Raw genomic sequence first — 25,975 nt, 5'->3', positions numbered from 1 at the left:
TGACATCAGGAGCTGAAAATAATTTTAAAAAACAAGTTGGACAAGAATCTAAATGTGGAGACTGTGAACAAAGTGAGGTCATGTGACACAGGCTGGTGAACCAGCCCAGAACAAAACCTGACAGCCCATGAACCCACCTTGGGGTGCCCTCAGTGCCCAGAGGCCCATGTGAGGCTCTGCTGCCGTTGATGGGGGACCCTCCACCATTTTGGGTCACATTTCTCTGTCATCTGGGCATCAAAACAATGGGCCTATGCCCTGAGGGTTCAGACTTGTTACAGACAACAGCTGAGTATCTTTGGGAAGTGCATCTCTCCCTAGTGCTCAGATTATCAATGCCCTTCCAAAACCCTGTCCTCAGGGATGGGCAAATGTATGTGCCTCATCTGCAATAACTGTCCTACTAATGGAGTCTCAGGAACAGGCTCCCTTGGAGCCCCTCCTCGGACCACCCCACACTCCATGGTCATACTTGTCCAGTAGCCCAGTGCTGGACACAGGTTCAAGCCAAGACTGCTTCAGCAGTGTTATTTTAAACCTCCCTAATTAATCTTCTTTAACTTGTTAAAATATTAAGATCCTATTAGCAAAATTGATTTGGATAATCTAAACTTGAAATAAGTAATTGGCCATCGATACCTCTAATCTAAGCTTTCTGGATTTTGAATGTTTTCCTCCAATTAAAAAATAATAATAAAAAACAGGGAGACAAATCAAAGAATGAGAAATAAGACACGCTTTTATAATTTCTAGACCAAATTTGAGTACTAAACCAAGTGCCCAGATACCAGATGTTAATCCTCAGAGATACATCTTCTCTTCCCACCGAAATTCACTCCTCCCGATTTCTGAGCCAAGACAAATAGAAGATAGAAGAGTTATGCATCATTAGTCTCAGAGTATTCAGGGTTAGATTATGAGGAATTAACATACATGCTCTTCTAGTCAAGGCTCCATCAGTCACTAGTAACAAAAGGCTTCTCCCTGGAGAAAAACTAAGGATTGATTTGAGGAAGAACAGAGACTGGGGCTGCTCCCTGTCAGCCTTTTCTCTTCCTCAGCTCCAACCCCTGTGTCTGTGCATCCCTCTCTCACTCTCTTTTTCCAGCTGGCAGGCTTCCTCTGCTTACTCACTGTGTCTATTCCCTCATACCTCAGGCATGCCCAGGGCCCCCTGGGGGCCACCCAACCTTAACCCTTTATAACTTGCCAGAACCACCACCTCCACCCACCTTAGCCATCCTACATTCCTCAAAGAGATTCTGATGGCCTGGCTCATAGTTTCAAGCCATATTTTCAAGCCACAAGTCGAGGGTCACTGGCCAGGCCAAGAATTAGACGACTTTCTGACTATGGTCAGGGGGCTCAGGGTCACATAGTATGGCATGGATCACTCAGCAGCAGCTACATCTAAGGACAGGAGGCCCCCAGAGGAGGAGATAGGTGGGCTCACATGCCAAAAATACCTTTTAGTATGACCCCCCCATTCTGGGATCCAGGGGCCCGCTCACAACTGCTGGGTTAATGTGTTGCTACCCAAGTCTCCTTGCTAGCAATAATACCGAGGACCTGGTGCTTCTGTAGTTGTCTCTCCTGGGCCTCTAGTTGACCTTGAGTCACCATCATCCCCCCCCATACTCACCTCTTTTACTCCTGTAATTGCCTCGGTCCAGAGTTCTGAAAGTGTCTCTCATTGGGGTACCTGGTGGCTCAGTCGGTTAAGCATCTGCCTTCAGTTCAGGTCATTATCCCAGGGTCCTGGGATCAAGCCCTGCTTTGAGCTCCCTGCTGAGCAAGGAGTCTGCTTCTCCCTCTACCTTTGCCCCTTCTCATGCTCTCTTTTTCATGCTCTCCTTCTCTTTCAAATAAATAAATAAAATCTTAAAAAAAAAAAAAAAAGCAAGTGAGAGAGGAAGAGAAAGTGCCAACTGACACCTTAATTTAAAAAAAACAAAGTGGGGGATCCCTGGGTGGCACAGCGGTTTGGCGCCTGCCTTTGGCCCAGGGTGCGATCCTGGAGACCCGGGATCGAATCCCACGTCGGGCTCCCGGTGCATGGAGCCTGTTTCTCCCTCTGCCTGTGTCTCTGCCTCTCTCTCTCTCTCTCTCTCTGTGACTATCATAAATAAATTTAAAAAAAACAAAAACAAAAAAACAAAAAAACAAAGTGCTTCTCACACTTGAACAAGCATACCGATCACATGGAGATTTTGTTACAATGCATATTCTTATTCAGTAGGCCTGGGCTGAGACCAAGTGTCCAGGTAGCATCAGTGCTTCCACTCCAAGGACCTCACTTGGAGTAGCGTGGCTTCGTAGAACTCGCCCTGGATCCAGCTCTTTAGCTCTACTTGGGTTTTGTTCTCAAGCAGTATGTCGTTTCTAAGGCCTTTGTCCTGGCACGATAGGAGAGCATCAAGCTGGAAGTGGAAATTATGTGCCAATTGGAACCTGATGCCAGGAGACGTGAAATAAACTGTTATTTATATGTAAGTAGCTGGAGAAGAATATAAAAATAAAAAAGATTTTATTTATTTATTTAAGAGAGAGAGGAAGAGAGAGTGGCAGGCAGAGGGAGAGGGAAAAGCAGGCTCCTGGCTGAGCTGGGAGCCTGACTTGCGCCTCGATCCCAGGAAGTATATTTCTTTGAATTCCAGAAAAGCTCCTCCCAGAAGAACAGCTGTCAGTGCAGAAGACTGGGCCACATTCCCCAGGAAGCTCCCAGCAGGGCCCCTCCCAACAGTGGCAGGCTCCCTCGGACTAAAGTGCTAGTGGAAGCCCACAGACAGTTTGCCTAAACATATGAAAATCATAAACCAGCTCAACAAACTACTGAATAAAATGTGCTCCACCCTCCCACCTTGACAAATGTATCTTCAAAATGACAATATTTAAAAATGCATGTGAAGTTATGGTTTATCAGTAAATTATTAAAGATTGCTCACGTGCTGGTTTCAGGAGATGGATCAAGGACATTTGGAAGAGTAATAAAATAGAGGAGGCATAATTTGAATTTATAAGTGATTTGTTTTTCATATCTTCATTTCAGAAACATTACTAAACAGTCATAATACTCAATGTTTTTCACAAAATTGTGTTTTGGGTTTTTTTTTCTTTTTAAAGATTTTATTTATTTATTTGAGAGAGAGAGCACAAGCAGTGGGGAGGAGCCTAGGGAGAAGCAGGCTCCCCACTGAGCAGGGAGCCCAACATGAGGCTCAATCCTAAGACCCTGGGATCATGACCTGAGCCAAAGGCAGACATTTAACCAACTAAACCGCCCAGACACCCCATAATTATGTTCTGTCAACATTAATGGATCTAAAGGATTAAAAAATATGTTTTAGTTATATTCAGAGTGTAAAAACTTGAATTCAGTTTTTTTTTTAATTTTATTTTTAAATAATCTCTGCCCCCAACATGGAGCTCAAACTCACAACTCTGAGATCAAGAGTCACATGCCCTACCAACAGAGCCAGCCAGGTGCCCCCTGAATAGAGTTTATCAAAAGATAAACTAAATGTAAAATCAAAATAATAACTTTTCATATGTTTTCAAAATAATTTTACTTTAAAAATATTTAACACTATCTATTACAGTTAAAGGGCAATACAATTTTTTTGTTTGTTTGTTTAAGACTTTACTTTTAAGTAATCTCTACACCCAACATCACACTGGAGCTCACAACCCTGAGATCAAGAGTCATGCTCCACCAACTGAACCAGCCAGGTGCCCAGGAAATACTTACATGGAAATACTTAAGTGAAGCTAGAATGTTTTTTCTTACAAATTTAACTCAATTTTGTTACCTATTTTTATTTTTAAAAAATCTATGCATATCTAGAATAATGCCATGTAGTGCCTTTGTAAAGAAGCGATACTATACTTCACACACGTTCTGTATATAGGTGTAATTGAAGAGTTAATTGCTTCCTATTGCAAAATGCTTCCCAGTCAGCTTGCACAACTGTCTTGAGTGATGTGCTATTTTATTAACTTGTGGGTGCCTCCAGGACCACAAGTTAGAAGACAAAGAAGAAGCAAAAAACTGGAGTTCAGCACTCCTGAGAAATGATAGCTCGGTAGGCAGGAATCTGTGGCACTCACCACTGAGAGGGAACACCTGACTAACCAGCATGGTGTCTCTCCTACCTAAATCTACTCCCCGCACACTAGGATGCAACTGTCTTTAGTGTGGGCTCCTGCCCAGCTCCCACACTTCAAGGCATTGTTCTCAGTCATCTTTTGTGTTGAGAACGAAGCACGAGAGCACAAGGGCTTAACCAGCATTGGTGGATGTTGAGAATTACAGATGGCTTTCTGCCATGGTGAGCACCAGATCCTGGGTGATAGAGGCACCAATTATCTTCTTTGGGTGACTCACATCGTCCAGGAAGTCTGGGGGAAATGATAAGGAAGAGCAACCCTATTTAACAGAGATCTTACAACCCAGTAGCTCAGACAGCTGGAATTTGCAAAACTTAGTGATGATTTTGCTAAAGAAATCATGATGAAGGCTGTTATAAGATCACTTAATTTTTGTATGGACAGGATTGATTTCAGTTCTATTTTCAAGTTTCAGTTTTAGCCTTCAATTTTAGATAAATGCTTATTTTAGTAACATGTCGGTATTATTATGATGCTCTTTATTAATGTTATAATGCGGGCAAAACAAAATATTCTTGTTTATGCATTGGGTTGGGGGAAACTTTACACTGGACCCATTTAGACCAGTTTTGCCACTCATCCAGGGTGACACAGCCCTCTCACACGGAGAGGCAGGGAACATAGGCAGAGGGAGAAGCAGGGAGCCCAAGGTAGGTAGAACTCCCAGGACCCCGGGATCACGCCCTGAGCCGAAGCAGATGCTCAACCACTGAGCCACCCAGGTGCCCAGACACATTTCTCCTTTGACGGTCTTTTGGGGGGAGAGAGCTTGGATTTTTTGTTATCTGATGTGCGCATGCGCACGCACGCACACTCGTCCTCCCTCCCTCCCTCCTCCTCCCCTCAGTTTTCCAAATTGTTCAATAACAGGAAGCAGAAATGACCAGAGCTCGCAATTCCAGCTTTTGCTTTAGCAGATTTACAGAAGGAAGAAAACAGGTGGGACCAGTCGAGGAACTGAGGCATACAAAGGTTAAGTGACAGTGCTCGGAAGGAGCATCAGGGGAAATAATGAGAAAGCTGCTTTAGACTAAGCCGCAGACCCCTCTGAAGGCTGTGGCAGGCCCAATTCTGGAACTCTACAGTCCACACGTGCAGCCACATGTGCCACCCCATCATGGACTCTGCCTGAAGCTGGGTCCTTGGCTTACCAAATGGAACCTCATCTTAACCTCTATCTTTTTGCCAATGCCACTTAAAAAAAATATTTATTTCTTCATGAGAGACACACAGAGAGAGGCAGAGACAGGCAGAGGGAGAAGCAGGCTCCCAGGACCCCAAGGATCATGACCTGAGTTGAAGGTGGACACTCAACCACTGAGCCACCCAGGTGGCCCTCTACCAATGCCACTTAATTTGACTTTGCTGAGAGCAGTTTATTCCCCCTACCCCCACCCCGGATTTTGGTTGCTAAATAGATGAAACTTTTCAAGCTCCAAACGGCAACCTGGTGCAGAGCGGACCCAAGGTCGGTGTTCTGGTTGCAATGTGTCCTGTCTACAAGGTGCCTGCCATTTCTTCCACTCCGTAGATTATTTTGCTTAGTAGAGTCTGGTGTTCCCAGGGGCAGCTGAGGGCTAGTGAGAACAAAAGCAAACAAGATGCCCTTAAAAACATTCCCTGTTCTTTTGACCCTTGAGGGACCCGCTAGGAAATGGAAAGGCTTGACTGTTTCCTGAGAAAACTGTAGCAAAAGGAATTTTCAGCTGGATATTATTTTTGGGAAGCATTCAGATTTTTTTCTGGTTTTTGAGCTGGTTTTTTTCCCCTAATAGAACAGGAGTAGAGAAATCCAAAGATTATCTTTTTTTTTTTTTTTTTTTGAGAGAGATTGAGAGCATATGAACAGGGGTGGGGGCAGGGGTAGAGTGAGAGGGACAGAGAGAATCAAGCAGATTCCACACTGAGCACAGAGCCTGACATGGGGCTGGATCCCACAACCCTGAGATCATGACCTAAGCCAAAATCAAGAATTGGACGTCCAACCAACTGAGCCACCCAGGCGCCCAAGAAACCCAAGGATTATCTTAATGAAAATACAGGCAAAAAAAAAAAAAAAAAAAGAAAAGAAAAAGAAAATACAGGCAATGCTGCTGTCTCCCTGAGTGGTAAAGCAGTTAGGTTATAATAGTGTATTTATTTGAGTAAGCCCTTCTTCTAGACATGTTGAAAACTCAGAACCTTATGAATATCATTAATGCTTTGATTTAAACCTAAAGAGCTTTTCTATAAATGAGAAAAAAAAGAAATTATTAGTACTTTTGGATAAGATGGTGACTTTGAATGCTAACATCTAATCCCCCCCAACCTTGCATCCCCAGTTCCTGAAAGAAAGGAATAACACACAGTAGAAGAGCATCAGTGCTACATTCCAGAAACAGTGAGGAATTTCTACTGGGCTACATCAAGTAGTCCACATTGAGGGAAGAGCTCTAGGACATCCTGACCCTCTTTCTCTAGGAAGCAGAGTTGTAGAAGAATTAATGAAGATCCTGGATCCCACTAATATCTCCTAATTTAGAAGAACAGAAATGAAAGGTAAAAATAGGCCCAGGGTAATGGGATTACCCTCCATTTGCAATCTTCCTTTACCTGTGAAGGATGCTCAGAGTTATAAGTCATTACCCCATGGGGAAGGTGGATATAACATTAAACTAGGCTATTCTTAGGACTTAGGGCCCCCAGTCTAGTCACATGGCCCTCAGAGAAAGCTGGCCCAGGTGTGTCATCAAACACCTGGAATCACAGTCTCTGCTCATCAGCTGAGAGCTCTGGAGACCTTCCTTCCTCTCTGAGGATGAGGATCAAAGAGGTCTTCAAATTAGATTAGTAGAAGAACACCATAGCATCTGGGAAAGGTGGGGAGATGGTGATGGGATCTCAAGAGAATCATCATTTACATTGTTTCAGGGCCTAAAAGAATGTTTATCTCTCAATTTTCCAGGGTGGAAGGTAGCAAAAACTCAACATGGGAACCATTGACATGTACATTCAAGGAAAACCTCACTGTGGAATAGGATGTAGTATATTGCACTGGGGAGGAAAAAATATTATTTTATGAACCGAATGCATAATTCCTCATAGGGGACAAAACATCTTTGTTTAAGGACACATCTTACAGAGCATGACTAGCTTTGAAGATGAGGCCTTCTAGGCATAGCCAAGAAGGTCTGGTGAGCGAAAGGATGAGAAGAGATCAGAACATGAGCCAGAACTGGGAGAGTTGGAGCAGATCGGAGGGGGGCACAAGGTGAGGGGGAGTCTGAGGTGAAGAGTAGAAGTTCAACAGCCTTGAGGAGACAGTAGGCCGCAAGCAGAGAAGAGAACAAGCATGACACAAAAGAAATAGATGAGCGCTAGAAGAGCTGGACTAGCAAACTGCAGCGAGGGGTGCCCGCCCGGATCCTGCAGAAATCTCATGTGCATGACTGGGACTACCCACAGGACCTATGGAGGAAGGTTGACCCAAGCTCGTCTGGATCTCCAGGGACAGACTGATCGCAGCTGACATCAGAGCTATAGTAGAAACCTGGTAAAGTTCAGGTGATACATTGGACCATGATCCCAACAAAATTGAAACCTGGACTCTGAGGCTGAAAAATGATGTTTTCAAACAGTGGACTGACACAAAGAGATGACTAGATGAGAGGCAGAGGCTAATAAAATTCCTCCAAAAAGGGAATTGGATACAACAAAAAATGAAAAAAATACACCACAGCAATACAAATGGAATTTGAAAATACATGAGACAGCAATACAAATGGAATTTGAAAATACATAAGAAGCCGTATATCTCTAGGCTCAACAAGATAGAAAATTGGATCCATAATACGGAGGCCAAAAGTCCTCTGAAAGTGCCAAGGAAAAAGATGAAAATTCCAAATTATGAGAAAATTCTAATTATGCAAATGTAGAAAACAGAAGGAAGGTAACAATGAAGAATTAAAGGTGTCGCTGAGGACAAAACAAGAACAAGTAAAACAGACATGATAGTGAGGATGTAATGAAACTTTCCTGAATTGCAAAAGCAGAGGAAGAGAAGAAGAGGAAGAGGAAGAAGGCCTACATGTGTACATTTACAGGGCATTCCAGGCAAAATCAATAGAATGATACCAATATTTAAACCCACCCTGAAAGCCACTTGTGATTTTATTTTATATTATTTATTTTTAAGTAACCTCTACATCCAATGTGGAGCTCTAACTTATGACCCAGGGATCAAGAGTCACATGCTGTACTGACCGAGCCAGCCAGACACCCCAGCCATCCCTGATTTTATTTTTATTTTTTTAGAGAAGGAGGGGTAGAAGGAAAAGAAGAGAGAATCTTAGGTAGGCTTCATGCCCAGCACAGAACCTGATTGTGGGGCTCCATCTCACAATGCTGAGATCATGATCTGAGCCGAAACCAAGTGTTAGATGCTTAATCAACCGAGCCACCATTCCTGATTTTAAAAAGCAAACAGGGGCACCTGGGTGGCTCAATTGGTTAAGCAGCTGCCTTTGGCTCAGGCCATGATCCCAGGGTCCTGGGATTGAGTCCTGCAACGGGCTTCCTGCTCAGCAGGGAGTCTGCTTCTCCCTCTCCTTCTGCCCTTCCCCCTACTTGTGCGCTCCCTCCCTGTCTCTTTCTCTCTCAAATGAATAACTAGAATCTTAAAAAAAAAAAATATGCAAAGATAAACCAATATTCCTTGAGGGGAGGACTAGATATTGTCAAGATGCTGTTCTCCTAAAATACATTTATAAATTTAATATTATTCCAATCAGAGATTTTTATTTTGGAACTTGGCAAGATAGCTGGACAAATAAACAAATTAAAAAGTTGACAAAAAATAAAAATTAAAAAAAAAAGAATTGACAGTCATCATCAAGAGCAGGACTTGCGCTGCAGACCTTTTTTTTTTTTTAAGATTTCATTTTTTTAAAAGTAATCTCTACACCCAGCACGGGACTCGAACTCACAACCCAAAGTAGAGTCACATCCTCCACCAACTGAGCCAGCCAGGTGCCCCTAAGAGTTAAAGACTTTTTTTTTAAATTTTATTTATTTATTGAGAGAGAGGCAGAGACACAGGCAGAGGGAGAAGCAGGCTCCATGCAGGGACCCCGACGTGGGACTCCATCCCGGGGCTCCAGGATCACACCCCAGGCTACAGGCAGCGCTAAACTGCTGCACCACCAGGGCTGCCCTGGGCTGCGGACCTTAAAATACGTTCCAAAGCCACAGCGACTCAGGTAGAGCTGCATAGGCAACTCTGGAAGCTCACACAGATTCTTGTGTGTGACTCTTGACACACCGGCACACACTAAAAAATCAGTATGAAAAGGGGATGGCACTAATTGTTTTAAATAAGCAGTTCACAGAAGGAAGATTGCAAACTGGCCAATAAACAGAAATAGTTGGTTTTTGCTTTTTGGTTTTTTTAAGTAGGCTCCACACCCAGGGTGGAGCACAACTCAGGCTTGAACTCAAGACCCTGAGATCAAGACCCTGAGCTGAGAGGTCAGTACTCGAAAATTTAACCGACAGAGCCACCCAGGCACCCCAGCACACAGAAATAGTTTTTAATGCAATATAAAACAGGATGTCATTTTTATATGTCTAACTGGAAAACAGGAAAGACTGTTGGTGAGGGTTCAGGGAGATGAGCCTTTCTGGACAATGCTGGCAGGAGTGACAATGCTTGCCTGGCATCCTTGCCCTCTTCTTTTGATCATGGTACCGTGATTTCTTCCTGACAGACCACCACCCCTTCTCTCAAAGTCCGTGTGCTTCAGGTGAGGCTGATCTCACTCCCCTACCTCCACCCCAGGGATAAGCCAAATCCTCTGTACAAGGATTGAATCTTTGCTTTAGCCATGGGGAAAGAAAGTTCCTCTTCTACTGTGGTTGCTAAGGTGGTGTGGACTGTAATCCAAGCTTAGCTGGAGACAGCATAGCTCAGAGACGGAGCAAGACGGTGTTCAGATTGGACCATTTGAGCCCCTGGATTGAGTCACTCCTGAAACACGATGTGCCTTCCTCCCCCGTGGAGTCCTGGCCATGGGGGCCGCCAGTTCATTCCTTTTGCTCTTGCTGTTGCTCTGTCAAGGTCATGTTCCACTTAGCTTTTCAGTCACTTGCAAAATTCTGACTAGTGCACCTATTGGGCCTGCACTTTCCTTTCTAGGAAATGGGCTGAGGTAAATGATCAGATTTGTGCTCAAAGTTTAATGTCTAAAGGGTGTTTATCATGGAGTGATATGTAAAAATGAAAAATTGGAAACAACGGGACATTGGCCAAATAAATTATAGTACATCCACAAAGGGAGAGATGTGATCATTTAAAATAATGATTTAAAAATTAGTTAAGGAAAATACTTTTGTGATCTTATGGCCAAAAATTCTTTTCTTTGTGCTTGTATGTTTATCTCAATTTTTTCATAATGAACAAATATTTCTATAACTAGGGGGGAAAAACAAAAATATGTATGTTTTTAAAAATCTGTCATTAGAGAAAACTATACATGCCACTGTTTTGTTAAGATTTTATTTATTTATTCATGATAGACATAGAGAGAGAGAGACAGAGACACAGGAGGAGGGAGAAGCAGGCTCCATGCACTGGGAGTCCAACATGGGACTCGATCCCAGGACTCCAGGATTGCGCCCTGAGCCAAAGGCAGGCGTTAAACCACTGAGCCACCCAGGGATCCCCAGCCACCCAGGGATCCCCCATGCCACTGGTTTATCCTTCTTTCTCTCCCCATCATGATATCTCTATTACCTTACTCAATCTCCCTGGTGATTTTTTTTTAACCCACCTTACCATATTATACAGTCCTGAAGCATGGGGACTGTTATATCTATGTTCAATGCAGTTGCTAGCCCATTGTGGACATTTAACAAAATAATTGTACCTGGCAAGTACTCCCTTCAATAATTCTGTTGTGATATTAGGGCCAAAGTGGCAAAGTGAAACACATCGGGGACATCCAAGAAATCTCAGACCCTCCACCTCCCTCACCTCTCCTACTGAACTTCACCCTTCCCAGCAAGGTGTTTTATCTCAACCCAAAACTTGATTTTGTTTGTGTATATTCAGCCCCATGGGTAGGATGGACATGAGGTGACAATAGAGGCCAAGTGTCCTCTACTCTTTTCATTTTATTTATTTTTATTTATATGAAAATCTGAAGCTATACAATCCTGTTTTTTATCAGCAAAAACCCCAGCTGTGTCCATAGGTTGCAGTGACAGGCATCCATGTCCAGTAGACCTTGGGCATCTCTCGTAACAAAAGAACCCTCTAATCTCTCACAACTGTGCTGTCCAATAGGGTATCCATTAGATATATTCGGTATTTAAATTTAAACTAAGTAAAATTAGGGGCACCTGGGTGGCTCAGTCGGTTAAATATCTGCCTTCAGCTCAGGTCTCGATCCCAGGGTACTGGGATCAAGCCCCACCCCGTTGGGAGGGAGCCTGCTTCTCCCTCTCCCTATGCCTGCCGCTCTGCCTACGTGTTCACGCTCTCTCTCTCTCTCTCTGTCAAATAAATAAATAAATAAAATCTTAAAAAAACAAATTAAATAAAATTAAATGAAAATGAGAAAAAAATTAAATAAAAAAATTCAATGCTTCAGTCACACTAGCCTAGGGCTCCAAAGCCCCACCTGGTTAGAGGGTTCCATTTGAGAAAGCTTAGACACAAAACATTATCAGCACCCCAGAAAAATCTATGGAACAGCACTGATCTAGAAAATCCCTTATGCTTTCCCACCCAATGGAATTTAAAACAAAGAAACCCTAGAGAAGCCCCAGGCAGTTAAGCACCCAACTCTTGGTTTAGGCTTGGGTCATGATCTTGGGGGTCTGGGATCAAGCCCAGCTTTGGGCTCAGTGCTCAATGGGGAGTCCTCTTCTCTCTCTTTTTCTTTGCCCCTCTCCCTGCTCTCTCTCTCTCTCAAAATAAAATCTTAAAAAAAACAAAACTAGTTCTTTCTTTTTTAAAAAATAGGCTCCATGCGCACCATGGAGCTTGAACTTACAACCTCATGATCAAAAGTTACATGCTCTATCTACCAACTGAGCCAAATAGCCACCCTGAAACTAGTTCTTAGGATAGCTATGTTAGCCATGAGCTGAGATTATAAATATTCCTCTTCCTGGAAAGATAACAGGGACATTCCTTTGCATGTAACTTTCTGTATTCAGTTGGCTTTGGAGGCTTAGGGGTCTTTATCAGAATTTGTTTTAGGAAGGAAGACAAGAACTTAAAAAAAAAAATCTTTTAAGTCAGAGAGGTTTCTTTGCCAAGATTCTTTGCTATTTCCAATTTTAATCCAGTCTGTTTGGAGATCCCAAAAGTTGATTTGGTGGATTTTCTTTCTAGGTCACCAAGGGTCACAGTATTTTCTCAGGCCCTTTGACTACTAGTTACTTCATCAGAGAATCAACAAACTTCTTATTTATTAGATACTGTTTTTAACTTATCACATCCACAAACATAAAAAATTTAGTAAGATGCTTTGTCCCTTATATGTTGATGATGAAAGTATAAACTGTTACAACCTTTATGGAGAGCAATCTGGTACTCTCTCTCAAAATTACAAATGCACATGCTCTTTGACCCCACAATTCCCCTTCATGAATTTATGCTACAGATATACTCATATGTGCCAGGTTATTCATTGCACATAGTTAGAAGCTTGAGAATAGCCTAAATGTCCATAAATAGGGGTCTCTGCTTAAATAATTCATATCATCCATATAAAGAGTACTATGAACATGTATACCATACAAAAGGATGGAAAAGCTCTTTTACTAAAAAATCTTTCTTTCTTTCTTTCTTTCTTTCTTTCTTTCTTTCTTAGAGAGAGAGAGAGAGAAAACACTAGCTGGGAGAGAGGGACAGAGGAAGAGGAAAGGGGGAGAAGCAGATTCCCCCCTTCCCCAGCAGGGAACCCAACTCAGGACTCCATCCCAGGACCCTGAGATCATGACCTGTGAAGACACCCAACCAACTCAGCCACTCAGGCGCCCCTAGCAAAGGTTTTTTTTTTTTTTTTAATAACTAAAGAGAACTAGCAAAAGTAAAATATATTTACTTCGTGTATGCATGAATTCCAATGGAAGAGTTTGTTGTCCTCAAACAGCCTATGAGGCATGTGAAACACCCACCAGAGATCTGCGTGTGGCAAACACTGTAAGTTGCCTGCTCAACAGAACCAAGCTATAACTGGACACCAAGTGGTCATAGCTTCAGGGGAGGCTGGCCTCAGGGGCTGAATTCTGATTGGTCAGACTCTAAACCTATCATGGCAAGTGTATGATTGATTGATAGGCAAGCATGTGTGAAGCCATTCTAGGCTTTAAGACGTGAGGGAGAGCGTGCTGGGTGCTTTTGAGAAAAACTTGTTTGCCTCTGGAAAGAGGTAAATGGAGAAAAACAGTACTTTTCTAACTCTAGTCATTGCTTTCTGCAGTGTGAAGCATGGAGCTGCAGCAACCATCTTGGGACCATGAGGGGAGTTGGCTGAGGAGAACAATCCAGTACACTGATTGAGGAGATGGCAAGCACTTGAGTCCTTAGTGACCCAGTTTTGCTGGTAAATTAACTGGAATCGTCTGAGCTCCAGAATTCTTGCTATATGAGAGGGTACCTTTTGTTGCTGTAAGCCATTTTGAGTTGGGCTTTCAGTGACTTGCATTAGGAGCCTACCTGAGAGAGAGACCACGCTCTCACACTGCAGTACACACCTGGGGCAACAGGTCAAACCCAAACAAGAGGAGCAGGGACAAAATTCACAACCAGTTGGCAGCTCCCCTGGAGCTTCTAGGAAAACTGGTTGGCCTCTGTCCAGCTTCCAGAGGGCAAGGGTCCAGGGACAATGGGATGTGTTCTGGCACTTAGCAACTGGGGAAGAGTATCTGTTTTACACCAAGAGTTCAGCTTTTGACGTCATTCATTTAGTTACTTATTACAAGTCTGTAGACACTAAGATGTAAGGCTAAATAGTGGTGTAGAACAGAGTACATCTTCTGGGTACCCTCCCTTCTACTCTCACCAATCCCTTTTTTTGGCGCCATCCCCACCCCTCTCTACAGATACTGGTCTCTCTTGCTGCATCTTAGGCAGGAGGTAGAATTATGTAACATCTGAGAGTTTCTGTATGGGCTGGATCAGACCCAGTGTGGGCCTTAGAACTAATAAATCAGACTGAACTCTCATACAGCACCCTTCTGCTTTGGGGTGAACTTTATTCCCTGGCCTATTCCACACTTACTCAGAACCTAAAGATAGGCTAGAATGAGCCTATTCTACAGAAATCCACTGATTCATTCAAAAGCCATCTATTATAAAGGCACCGGAGGAGCTCACCATGCTTTGTTTAAACCTCTCTGATTTTTAAAAAGTTTTTATTTAAATTCCAGTGAGTTAACATACAGTGTAATATTAGTTTCAAGTGTACAATACAGTGCTTCAATAATTCTATACATGACTCATTACAACAAGTGCCTACCTCCTATTTCCCCCATCCCCCCACTTCCCCTCTGGTCACCATCAGTTTGTTCTCTATAGTCTCTGTAGTTCTCTATAGAGCGAACAAACTGGGGACGCCTGGGTGGCTCAGCGGTTGAGCGGTTGAGCGTCTGCCTTCAGCTCAGGGCATGATCCTGGAGTCCCGGGATCGAGTCTCACATCAGGCTCCCTGCATGAAGCCTGCTTCTTCCTCTGCCTGTGTCTCTGCCCCTTTCTATGTATCTCTTATGAAAAAAAAAAAAAAAAGATTAGAAACTGATGGCTTGTCTCTCTTTTTTCCCTTTCCTCATTTTAAAGCTTTATTTTTTAAAAATAGTTTTTTTTTTTTTTTTTTTTTTAAGGATCCCTGGGTGGCGCAGCGGTTTAGCGCCTGCCTTTGGCCCAGGGCGCGATCCTGGAGACTCTGGATCGAATCCCAAGTCGGGCTCCCTGCATGGAGCCTGCTTCTCCCTCTGCCTGTGTCTCTGCCTCTCTCTATCTCTCTCTCTCTGTGACTATAATACATAAATAAATAAAAATTAAAAAAAAATATCTTTAAAAAAATATATTTTTTTTATTTATTAGAGAGAGAGATAGAGAGAGCACAAGCAAGGGAGGAAAGGGAGAAGCAGACTCCTCACTGAGCAGGGAGCCTGATGTGGGGCTCTATCCCAGAATCTTGAGATCATGACCTCACCCAAAGGCAGACACTTAACCACCTGAGCCACCCAGGCACCCCTATTTCCTTGTTTTAAACATCTATGATTTTTCACATGCCCTTTACTCTCCTTCATCTGACAAGCTCATAGTCAGTCTTCAAGGCCCGCTGAAATATTGTCTCCTCCATAAAGCCACTATAATTTCCCAATCTCACTTAACACCATTGCCCTTTCTTGATAAAAAAAGATTGCCTCTTTCTCTATATTCCCAACATGCTTTGGACACATCTCTGTTCACTTGGTATTGAAAGTCTTTTGCTTGTGTGTCTATTTCTCCCTCCATGACTTATTCATTAGTCTTTGAATCTCTATATATGACATATAAGAAGTCCTCATTTAATGTTTATTGAAATGAAATGAGAAAAAATGAATAATGAAACTCGTTGTGGGGTCATGATGTTCATTGCACCATGGAATGTCCTCTAGTTTCTACTCTGCTGTTGCCTACAGATTTACTTTTCCCGGGGGTATGGACTTGAAGTTGTAAAATAGTCTGTTTCCTTCTATCTAAAGAAAGCACAGAAACAAGCCAATGAGATAACTTTACCAAACTTGAAGTGATTTTTAAAAAGTTGCTAGTTGGATCTCCTGGATTCCAGGGGTCTCTAGGGCCTCCATAATGTTGTGTCAGCACTTTTACCTCCTGGTAAACCCATCTATTGTGTTGTTTGGATTCAAACACATTGCTACTCTAATATGAGTATACATGTGACCAAGTAAACAGTAATTTCAAAAAGAGTAAAATAAGCCCCCACTAGAATATATAAAGAACTCTTACAATCAACAATAAAAATAACAACTACCCAACTAAAAATGTGCAAAGGACCTAAATAGACATTTCTCCAAAGGAGATATACAAATGGCCAATAGCACATGAAAAGATCCTCAATATCATTAGTCATCAGCAAAACCACAATGAGATATAGCTTCATTTTCAGTAGGATGGCTAGAATGGAAAAGACTGACAATAGCAGGTGTTGGTGAGGATGTGTAGGAACTGGAACCCTTATATACTGCCAGTGGGAATGTAAAACAGTGTAGCCACTTGGGAAACAGTCTGGCATTCCTCCAAAGCTTAAACATAGAGTTACCACATGAACCAGCAATTCCATTCTTAGATATGTACCCAATAGAAAGGAAAACATATGTCTACACAAAAATTTGTACATGAATAGTCACAGCATCATTACTCATAACAGCCAAAAAGTAGAAACAGCCCAAATGTCCATTAACTGGATAAATGGATAAACAAAATGTAATATATCCATATAATGGGATATTATTTGGCAATAAAAAGGAATGAAGGGATCCCTGGGTGGCTCAGCGGTTTAACGCCTGCCTTCAGCCCAGGGTGCAATCCTGGAGTCCCAGAATCGAGTCCCGCGTCGGGCTCCCAGCATGGAGCCTGCTTCTCCCTCTGCCTTTGTCTCTGCCTCTCTCTCTCTCTCTCTCTCTATGTCTATCATGAATAAATAAATAAAATCTTTAAAAAAAAAGAAAAAAAAAGGAATGAAGTACTGATTCATGCTACACCATGGATGAACCTTGAAAACTTTATGCTTAGGTGAAAGCAGCTCATCACATGAAATCACGTATTATAGGATTCCATTTATATGAAATGTCCAGAATAGGCAAATCCATAGAGAATGGAAATACATTGGTAGTTGCCTAGGACTGAAGAGATGGGGGAGGGAACAGGAGAGGGACTGCTAATGGACTTGGGTTTCTTTTCTTAATGATGAAATTGTTCCAAAATTGATCAAAATCATGGTTGCACAACTCTTAAATATAGTAAAAAACATTGAACTCTACATTTCAAATGAGTAGATGGGCATATTTGCATGGTATCTGTATTCTATATCCATAAAGCTGTTTTATATATCAAAGAAATAAAATAAAACCAAAACAAGACAAAAAATATCTCCAAACAGAGCCAGCATCCAGCTTTCTTTGTTTCCAGGGCAGGGGTTTCTCTCCTATTTGCCTTTAATTCATTTATCTTTCTACTGACTAGGATCCACCCTGCCTGCCAGCAAACTCCTGTTTGCTCTGCATTAATATCCCGAGGATGCACCAGGCCCAGTGCGGTCCATGGTGCTTGCCAACTAGGTCAGTGTTAGGAAAGGCAAACAGCCCAGGCTGGCCCTGTGGCTATTTCAAAATATGACAACATGAGGGTGTGAGAAGCAGTAGAGAGGCCCCGCCACATGATCCAGAGGATAGGACACAGGAACCTTTCTTCCGATAGAAACCTCCCCCTTTTTTTTTTTTTTTTTTTAAGATTTTATTTATTCATAGAGACAGAAGGAGAGAGAGGCAGAGACACAGGCAGAGGGAGAAGCAGGCTCCATACAGGAAGCCTGATGTGGGACTCGATCCCGGGTCTCCAGGATCACACCTGGCTGCAGGCGGCGCTAAACCGCTGTGCCACCAGGGCTGCCCAGAAACCTCCCATTGATGACCTAGCAGGTGAAGCTGGATACCAGCACATAGGGCTGGAAATAGGAAAGCACTTCCTGATGGCAGGGACCAGCTCTGGGGAGTCATTAGAGTGGGAAGGAAGGGCACAAACACTGACCCAGCACTACCCCATGAAGAACGCTAATTGCTTTACATACTGATCACATTATCTTCCCAATGACCCTGTGAAGTATGAGGGAGGGACTCCCATCATTCTTGCTTTGCAAATGATGAAACCCCAGTTCAAAGAGGTTAAGTAACTTCCCTCAATTTGCGTGGTTAGAAGTGCCTGAGCCAGATTCTAGTCTGGCTAGAAAAAAAGAAAAAGATTCCCAGATAGATATTCCACAATAGTGGACTGGTTAAATTAATTATGCTTCATTCATACATTGGGACAGTATGCAAATGCTAAAAAGAATTAGGCATGCATTAAATACTGATATGGAATGATCTCCAAGATGTACTGTTGAGTGAAAAATACAAGGTGCTGAAGAGTGGCTATACTACGCTACCACTTGTCAAAAAGAAGGAGGCCAAGAATACAGAGATTTGTAATTGCCTATGTCTGAATAAAATGTCTCTGAAAAGGACACCTCAGAGACTAGTGGCATTGTTTGCTTCTGAGGTATTTATGGTTGTCAGGCTCTAAGACCTCGAGAGTCTAGCCTCCTGGTAGTCACACCCTGTGCGGGCTACATTGCACTGACTTGTTAGGTACACCAGTAGGACATCACAGACGCGACGGTGTGCGACTGCCAAAGCTAGAGCAGTGAGGCATTATGGATTGTTTCTTTTGGATAATTTATTGACATGTCATGAGGATGCTCAAGAAGCCCTATAGAGAGGCCTCCTGCCAACAGCTCTGTGAGGGAGCCATCTCGGAAGTGGACCGTCCAGTCCCACTCAGGCTTTCAGATGACTGTCACCCCGGCTAACATTTCACTGTGGCGTCATGACAGATCCAGAGACAGGACCATCCAGTTAGGGTATGCTCAAATTCCTGACCCTCTGAAAGTATGGAAGCTAATAAACATTTATTGTTTTCTTAAGCTGCTAAATTTTGGGTTAATTAGTTATACAGCTATTGATAACTAATATAGATTTTGTGGGGGTACTGCTGTCACAAATATCTAAAAATATGGGAGTGGCCTTGAAACAAGGGAGTGGGTGAAAAGCTGGAAAGACTGAGTGTTCATGAAAGCCTAAGATGGCTTGAACAGAGTATTTGTATAAGCCTGATGGCATTTGGAGGCACTCTGGACTTACAGGAAATGTTACTAGAAACTGAGGGAAAGAGGATCCAGTTAGCGGAACTGGAGAGCTAGGGGATGGGGGTGCAAAGGAGACTGTTTACTTTGAGCCTTTTGAATGTTTAATGTGGTACCCACGTGAAAGAATAAGTTGACAATATTTAAATAATAACTTTTAAATGAGGTCTAGAGGGTGATACCCATAATTCAAGATGACTTCTAGGGCTTTTGGGCACAGCTGGGTCCCCTTCCTACCACTATCACGCACAGGTTATTCCTGCTCTGAATGGTCCCCATTTTTAGAAGGGCTAAAAAGCTCCATATGTCCCCATCTCCCAGATCGATGGCCAGGGCTCCCCCTGCACTTCAGGGGACCGAGGAAGCTTTGGGATATTTGGATTGGTTCCTTTTTTTAAAAAATATTTTTATTTATTTATTAGAGAGAGAGAAGCAGGCTCCATGCTGGGAGCCCGATGTGGGACTCGATCCCCAGACTCCAGGATCACACCCTGGGCTGAAGGCAGCGCTAAACCGCTAAGCCACCGGGGCTTCCCTGGATTGGTTCCTTAAATGTCTTTTCTTCTTCTCTTTTTCATCTATTTCTTTAGTTCTAATTTCTGGAAGATTTTCTTGGTTTGACTTCCAATTAGTCTTGGAATTACTTTATTTCTTCCATCATACGTTTAATTTCCAAGAACTTTTACTTGTTCCCTGGCTGTTCCTTTCTTGGAGCATCCTAATCCAATCGTATGAACACAAGATCTTCCCTTATTTCGCTGAGATATGAATTAATTTTAAAAATTGTTTTCCTGTTTTCTATATTGTCTATTTTCTCAGAGCTCCTGTTTTTGTTTTTGTTTTTTTCTATTTCTTTTCATTTTGTTTGTCTTTTCTCCCTTTTTTACTTGAGGTGTCTCATAGTATCCCATGTGCACCAGTTCCTTGCTTATATTTAAGAATCAGGTGTTAACAGGATCACTGGAGACCATGTGCAGGGACAGGTCTTTCCTGAAGGTGTCTCCTTAGCCTGATGGGGAAGGAGCTGATTTTTCTTGCCAGGCTCCCAGCGTTCACATATAAGGGGCATTTCTCCAGGTATTTTTGGTTGCATAGACAAAAATCCCTAATATACTACCTGAGATATAATAACCTGGCTACGGGCTTTGGGAAACAGACAGGAATGGGGACCACCTGTGCCAGTTTTCGCCAATGCCTCCCTCTTTCTTAAAAAAAAAAAGATTTTATTTATTTATTTGAGAGAGAGAGAGAAAGAGAGAAGCAGAGCCCCCGCTGAGCAGAGATTCCCAACGTGGGGCTCCATCCCAGGACCTTGAGATCATGACTAGGATGGACACGTAACTGACTGAGCCGCCCAGGGGCCCTTCTGCAAGCACTTTAGTCGACACTTCCTGTGCCCTGCAAGATCAGTTATCATTGCTCTGCCTTCCCAAAACACCTTGAAATCTCTCATTTGACTGTCTTCTCCCCTGTTCTCTTTGTCCTAAATTTTGTTTATTTTTGCGTTAACATTTTAGTTGTGTCTCTGTAAGAAGAGGTAAAAATCTCTTGTAATCAATTTGGTCTGTTTAACTGGAAGGAACTCCTATTTTCTTAAGATGGCACAGCCTCAACAAAACACACCTATGGGCAAGAATCAGGTCATATATCCCCAGTTGAAACCGAGATGCTGTCATTGTGGGCTCCAATAAGTGGGTCGAAGCTAGCTGCCAACCAGCGAAAGAGCATGCCTGGAGTGGGGAGGCAGGTCCCAGGGACTTGGGGAAACCGTGAGGAGGCCAATAACACCCTAAAAGGATCAACAATTGAACATTAAATTCAAATAAGTTTGGGGATCCCTGGGTGGCTTGGTGGTTTGGTGCCTGCCTTTGGCCCAGGGCGCGATCCTGGAGTCCCAGGATCGAGTCCCGCGTCAGGCTCCCTGCGTGTAGCCTGCTTCTCCCTCTGCCTGTGTCTCTGCCTCTCTCTCTCTCTCTCTGTGTCTATCATAAATAAACAAATAAATATTTAAAAAAATTTCAAATAAGTTTATTTGGCAACTGTAATCTTGTTAGGATGATCTGATAGTGACCTGGACTGTTTTTTGTTTTGTTTCATTTTGTTTTGTTAGATTCCTGTCTAACTAGACAACCATTTGATTGGGCATGTAAATGTCCTTTATCATTAAGAATATTTCTTGGGAAAAAAAAGAAAGAATATTTCTTGGGGCACTTGGCTGGCTCCATCGAAGGATGTGTGACTTTTTATCTCCGGGTCATTTGTTCAAGCCTTATGTTGGGTATAGAGATTATTAAAATAAACAAAACAAAACAAAAGAATATTTCTTTTTTTTTAACATTTCCTTTCCTACAGCTCTTTGTTTCTTTCTTTCTTTCTTCCTTTCTTTCTTTCAGATTTTATTTATTTATTTATTCATGAGAGACACAGAGAGAGAGAGAGGCAGAGACACAGGCAGAGGGAGAAGCAGGCTCCATGCAGGAACGCGACACGGGACTCGATCCCAGGACTCCAAGATCATGCCCTGAACCAAAGGCAGACGCTCAACCACTAAGCCACCCGGGCATTCCAAAAGAATATTTCTTAATTGAGAAAATATGGTAATATAATTTCCTATTAAGCACAAATAGGTGAGGATACCAAGAATAGTATAGCATTCACAAGGCATACATTTAGATATTAGCTGAATTCACTCCAGTCTCCAGGAAAGGCACAAAAAGAATTTTCAAATAAATGAATAATGTGGGGACCCACAGAGGGGACACCGAGTGCTTAAAAGCATGTAAAAGTAACCTTTCATGTTTCTTCCATTTTCTGTAGAATTGTTCCTCCCAAAAGGTAACCATTTCTAAAAGAAAATTATAATAAAGCCAACAAAGCAATGTATATAAATTGTCAACTGAAATGTGCAAATATTTTCTGTAATTACTTTGCACAATGCTGTTCCCTCTTGGGGCTTGGGCCACCATTTTGTGGAGGGCCCCTGGGAACCCATGGTCCAGTCACACAAAGGTATCAAGTACAGGGCTCTGAATGGGTGTGAAGATGCAGATTGAGAGGAGTGGGGAGCCAGGGCATATTTGGGGAAATTTCCCCCCAGAAGAAGGAGTAAAATCAGGAACAAGACTCAGAACTAAGAGATGCAGCTTCCTAGAGTGAGGCAGAGAAAGAGGCCATGTGGTCATTTGAGGTACAATCAGTAATCCTCCCACTACTTAGGAAAGGGGACGTCTTGGACAACAGAAAAGTCCTGTGCAACCAAGGTATCATACCAGGGACTCTCAGGGTGTAAGAGAGACTTAAGCCATTTCTACTTTTTGACAGTCCTACTATATTCAAGAATAAAGAAGGGTTAGGGCACTTGGCTGGCTCAGCTGGGAGGAGCATGGGACTCTTGATCTCAGGGTTGTGAGTTCGAGTCCCATATTGGGTATAGAGATTACATAAGTAAATAAATATTTAAAAGAAAAAAAGTTCCAAAATAGAAAGCACTGGGCAGAAATACTTTGGGCTGCAAATACCTTAAAACCTGCCTTTTCGATAAAGAAATGAATTTGGTTTTGAGGCATAATGAGAAGTCTAGAGATAAGCAGATGCTGGTATTGGTTCAATTGCTTGGCAAGGCCACCAAAAGCCCAGACAGTTTCTATCTTTCACCTCCATCATCTTTGACAAGCTGGATTTGGGGCCCTTGTCCTGCCTTCTACCTCCAAGACCACCACCACGACTCTGAGCATCTTGGCCACTTGTCAGTAACCTGACAAGTCAGGAAGTTACCCTGAAGGGGGGTAGTACCAGCAGCTTTAGTTCCTTTACCAAGGAAGCAAAAGTTTTCCTAGAAGCTCCTAGAATTCTTCAGCTGCTACTTCATTGGCCAAAACCACATCACCTGACAATCTTTGCTGCATAGAAGTCTGGGAAAGTGAGTATTCCCAACCCTACCCTCACCCAAGACTTTATGATGGAGAAGCCAAGGGGTCTGGTGCTCTGGCTTACAAAAGTTGTGGTATATTCTTGATGTCCCCATTAACCAAATTACTGGTGTAATGCTTTATATATATATATATATATATATATATATAGAGAGAGAGAGAGAGAGAGAGAGACAGAGAGAGAGAGACAGAGAGAGAGAGAGAGAGAGAGAGAGAGAGAGAGAGAGAGAAGGAGAGAGAAGCAGGCTCCATGCAGGGAGCCCGATGTGGGATTCAATCCAGGACTGCAGGATCACGTCCTGAGCCGAAGGCAGACACTTAACTGCTGAGCCACCCAGGCGTCCCTGTAATTCTATATATTGATACAGATATACCTAAAATGAGCTATAATTGTGCTGCTTGGAATGTAATTAGAAACTTATGTTTTGGGGCGCTGGGGTGGCTCAGTTGGTTAAGCGTCTGTCTTCAGCTCAGGTCATGATCCTGGGATCCTGAGATCTAGCCCCACATTGGGCTCCCTGCTCTGCCAAGAGTCTGCCTCTCCCTTTCCCTCTGCCATTCCTTCCGCTTGTCCTCTCTGTCAAATAAATAAACAAAAATCTTAAGAAAGAAAGAAAGAAAGAAAGAAAGAAAGAAAGAAAGAAAGAAAGAAAGAAACTTATACTTTAAAACTTTAATTTGTGGGCAGCCTGGGTGGCTCAGCGGTTTGGCGCCACTTTAGCCCAGAGCATGATCCTGGAGACACAGGATCGGGTCCGACGACGGGCTCCCTGCATGGAGCCTGCTTCTCCCTCCTCCTGTGTCTCTGCCTCTCTCTCTCTCTCTCTCTCTCTCTGTATCTTATGAATAAATAAATAAATAAATAAATAAATAAATAAATAAATAAAACAATAAAACTTTAATTTGAAGTGCTCTGCTGCCAGTGGAGTCTAGTAATGAGAAACAAATTTAAAGAATTCTTTCAATACCATCAGCAAGTCTCTGACTCTGTATTCAGTTTCAAACCCATAAAACTAACAAAACCTAAAACTAAGGTCTCTTCTGTTTGAGGTATATTTGTGTATTGTCTCTCTTGCCCCCACTAAAATATGAGCTCCACAAGGGTGGGGACTGTCACTTTTGGCACTGTGGATAAATGAAAAATGGGTGCTCTGAAGCCCAGCCCCGGGGCCTCAAGGCAAGAACTCTGCTTCCTAGGATGATTCAAAAGTGAATTCTTAAATATTTGAAAAGCTCTGTGTTAATGGTATCAGAAATTACTGGTGGGATTGATTGGGGGTATAGTAAGGAGCGCCCCTTTTCTCCATTTGCGTTCTGAATTAGTGAGACAGAGAAGAGTAAAGCAGGTGTAGACTGCAGTGTCACCTTCACTGCTGACCAAGTCCAGGATTCAGGGTGCGGGTGAACAAAGCAACAACTTAATTTCCTGATGCCATATCCAGAATTAGATCCATCTTGCTGGTCATAAAAAGTGCTGAAAGCCCCAGGCCTTGCTCCAGGGCTGAGGCTTCACAGCTGAGCTCCAAGCTGGAAAGCAGGACAGGGCAGAGCCAGGCTTAGGCTGTCCTCTCTAGCTTACCACTCTGGAACACTCTGCCCCCGTGCACCCACCTGCTCCAGGCGAGGCTGAGAGAGAGAGAGAGGATGAGAGAGCGAGAGACCATGCCACTTGGAACAGTCTTTTCCCAACTACCACCACCACCACCACCCCCCCGCTGCCCCAACTTATGGAGATTGTTCTGTTTCCCCTTCTTGTTCCTTTCTCCATACTAAAGAACATTATGTCAGCCACAGTCCAGTGTCTGTCTGGCACTCAGAGATACTAGGCACTTAATATGAGTTAGCCTCCCTTCCTCCTCTTCCCCGCATAAATGATCCCTCAACCAAGGTAGGGAGAAATGAGCCTTCCCTTCCTCCCGGAACATATTTAGACTTCATTTCTCCTTGAGATTGCTCAATTTCCGTTCCTGTTTGCAATTTCCCCCAGCATGTGACTCGCATTTGGCAAATCTTCCCCTGTGTCAGTGGGACAGTGTACCACAAAGTCAAATTGCACTTACTGGATAGACTCACATACCCCCCATCTCTGCTGAGGGTTCTTCTCGCCTGAACCAGCTTTGGGATCCATCTGGTCTTCCTCAGGTCCCAATTCCAATAGGTAAAGGGCATTTCCTTTTCTTTTTTCTTGCCATCCAGCATTTGAAGCCCTTTCTTATGTTTGGAGGACTCTCAACGTTATAATTTTATTAGGAGGAGGCCCCTATCTCCCACTAGAGAAGTTGAAAATGCTAGGTTTACCATTCTCCCTCCTCCCTTTGCTCCTGAGGCCAGGGCATGTGCTCTAGGCTCACCCAAGCAGAGGAGTCTACACCGAACTTTGGTGGGTAGCTGGTGGTAACTGGGCAAGCAGGAACCCCAGACCATGCCTGTGTTTGGTGGTGGAGAGCCCAGCAGGCACACACAGGAAGGTTCCATTTGGGGCTGTGTCCCTGGCAGCTTTGAACCTAGTTCTTGGGCCTCCTGATGGTTCTGTGAGCTGCCCATTAACTGAGACATTTTCTCTTAATTCAGTCATTCAGTTTCCATGGTTTATAGACACAGTATCCAAGTCCCTAATCTATCTAAGCCTACTTTTTCAACAGTCCTTACTTTAAGGAAGAGAAAGGAGACATGGGGGTTCCTGACCGGCTCCATCAGTGGAGAGTGTGACTCTTGATCTTAGGGTTGTAGTTTCAAGGCCCATGTTGGGTGTAGAGATTACTTAAAAATAAAGCAGTAGAGAAAAATAAGTAGAGATTACTTAAAAATAAAATCTTTAGGGCATCCCGATCCAAGATCGGGATCCCAGGATCTTGGGATCAAGTCCCACATCAAGCTCCCCACAGGGAGCCTGCTTCTCCCTCTGCCTGTGTCTCCGCCTCTCTC

The 25,975-nt window shown here is 43.1% G+C and overlaps 1 long non-coding RNA gene across 1 annotated transcript in view; it reads left to right on the top strand.

The window, feature by feature from the left end:
• LOC140597803 (uncharacterized) overlaps positions 1-14,968 on the top strand; it is a 39,745-nt gene extending 24,777 nt beyond the window's left edge. The window contains exon 4 of the long non-coding RNA XR_011999746.1: positions 13,638-14,968. This is a non-coding gene — a long non-coding RNA (uncharacterized lncRNA). The remainder of the gene's footprint in view (positions 1-13,637) is intronic.
• Positions 14,969-25,975: the final 11,007 nt, after the last annotated feature.

This window comes from Vulpes vulpes, chromosome 2 (assembly GCF_048418805.1).
Source record: "Vulpes vulpes isolate BD-2025 chromosome 2, VulVul3, whole genome shotgun sequence".
Taxonomy (NCBI): domain Eukaryota; kingdom Metazoa; phylum Chordata; class Mammalia; order Carnivora; family Canidae; genus Vulpes; species Vulpes vulpes.
This window is presented reverse-complemented; position numbering and strand designations above follow the sequence as displayed.